The sequence below is a fragment of the Anopheles funestus genome (genome assembly GCF_943734845.2).
Source record: "Anopheles funestus chromosome X unlocalized genomic scaffold, idAnoFuneDA-416_04 X_unloc_73, whole genome shotgun sequence".
NCBI classification, from domain to species: domain Eukaryota; kingdom Metazoa; phylum Arthropoda; class Insecta; order Diptera; family Culicidae; genus Anopheles; species Anopheles funestus.
In genome coordinates, this window is record NW_026045202.1 from 97,833 (window position 1) to 100,000 (window position 2,168).

The following is a 2,168-nucleotide window of genomic DNA, read 5'->3' on the forward strand; positions in this document are numbered from 1 at the left end:
TGCGGGTGTTTAACGACCTTTTGGAACGCGGTGAGTTCCCGCGGTCTTGGAAGGAGGCAAGGCTGGTGCTCGTGACCAAACCGGGCAAGCCGCCGGGCGACCCATCGGCGAGCCGACCACTGCTCCTGGAGGGAGCAGTTCCCAAGCTGTTCGAGAGGTGCATCCTCGAGCGTCTCAATGAACACTTGGAGGACAGTGTTGCCCCTCAACTGTCGCCAGAGCAGTACGGGTTTCGTCGTGGGAAGTCGACCATACAGGCCATCCAGCGAGTGATCGAGCGAGGCGAGTACGCGCGATCGTTTCATCGTACGAATGGACGCGATCCTCGGTGTCTGGTGGTGGCAGCGCTAGATGTCCAGAACGCGTTCAACTCGGCAAGTTGGAGGGCAATTGCGGCGGCACTGCGGGAGAAGAACGTCCCAGCCGCGCTACAGAGGATACTGCGAAGCTATTTCTCTGAGCGCGAGCTTGTATACGAGACCAGCGAGGGACCAGTTCGCAGACCGGTGTCGGCAGGGGTACCACAAGGTTCTATCATAGGTCCTACATTGTGGAACACGTTGTATGACGGAGTCCTGCGGCTGGCGTTTCCGGATGGTGTTGAGGCGATCGGATTTGCCGATGATTTGGTGGTGCTGGCAGGTGGCACGACGCCGCAGACAGCGGCCCAGTCTGCTCAGGAGGCCATTGCCATGATTGGAGCGTGGATGGCGGAACGGCACCTCAAGCTGGCGCCCGCAAAGACCGAAATCATCATGGTGTCCACTATGCGGCAAGGGTACCAGCAGCCAACGGTGGCCATCGAGGGAGTACAGCGACAGCCGACGCGGTGCCTCAAGTATCTGGGGGTGGTTCTGCACGACCATCTGCTGTGGACTCCGCATGTCGAATACGCAACGGCGAAGGCGCTCCGTGTGGCGAAGGGGATCTCCCGGCTGATGCAGAATCACGGGGGCCCAAAAGGAGCGAAACGTCGACTTCTTTCATCGGTGGTGGATTCGACGCTGCGGTATGCTGCCCCGGTGTGGCACGAGGCTACAAACGTTCGGCGGTGCAGCAGGCTGCTTAAGCGGGTACAGGCGCAGTACGTGAGGCCAGTCGCCAGGACATTCATATCGGTCAGGTATGAGGTCGCCACGGTCCTGGCGAGCGTTATTCCGATCTGTTTACAGATCCGGGAGGACGCCCGATGTCACCAACAGCATCAAGTTACTGGCTCTCCTATGCACCAGCTGCGGATTGAGGAGCGTGCGGCCACTCTGCGACAGTGGCAAGCAGAGTGGGATGCACTGGCGCCGGCCAGCCGCTTCACAACATGGGCGCACCGGGTGATCCCGGACATCGCAACGTGGAAGAACCGTCGGTTTGGGGAGATGACTTTTCATCTCGCCCAAGTCATATCAGGCCACGGATTCTTCCACGAGTATCTACACGTGCAGCACTTCTCTCCATCACCGGACTGCGCGCGGTGTCCGGGAGTAGCTGAGACGGCGGCCCATGCCTTCTTCGATTGTCCGCGCTTCGCGGACGTGCGGATTGAGGTGTTGGGCGAACGAGAACAAGAGGTCATCACTCCGGATAATCTGCAAGCCTTCCTGCTGAGCAGCAGGGAAAATTGGAGTGCGGTGTGCGAGGTGGCGAAGCGCATCACGACGGCTCTTCAGCAAGAATGGTACGTGGAGCGATCCAGCAGCGCACATGAAGAAATGACGGCGGCGGCCCGAAGGCTGGACACGGCGCATGAAGATGTGGTTGCAGCGCGCAATGACCGGCGGAACGAGGCGCGGCGGCAGCTAACGGTGGAGCGACGCCTGGCTCGAGGCGAGCCTCCTCCTCCCACTCATCCGGATGGGCGACTTCTCAGCGAGGAAGAGATTAGAGAGCGGGAAGAACGACTGCGTATAGGGCGTGAGAAGGTGCGCCGGCACCGGGCAAGGCGAAGACTCGCAACTAGTGTAGCACCGACGTGCACCGATTACCTTGTGGCGTTATTCGGGGTGGGTGCGTTTGAAGACCAGTAGCGACATTTAATAAATAAAACGGCGTGTTGGGGCCCCTCAGTTGATCCCTCGCGGGTAGGCTGAAGTGGGTGGGCTTGTGGGCTGGGATGGGGTACAAAATTGTTGTAATATCATCCGGCCAATAAACAAGCATTTTCTTTAAAAAAA

The 2,168-nt window shown here is 59.3% G+C and overlaps 1 pseudogene; it reads right to left on the reverse strand.

Moving 5' to 3' along the window:
• Positions 1-2,146: 2,146 nt before the first annotated feature.
• Positions 2,147-2,168, reverse strand: part of LOC125774032 (large subunit ribosomal RNA) — a 3,547-nt pseudogene continuing 3,525 nt past the window's right edge.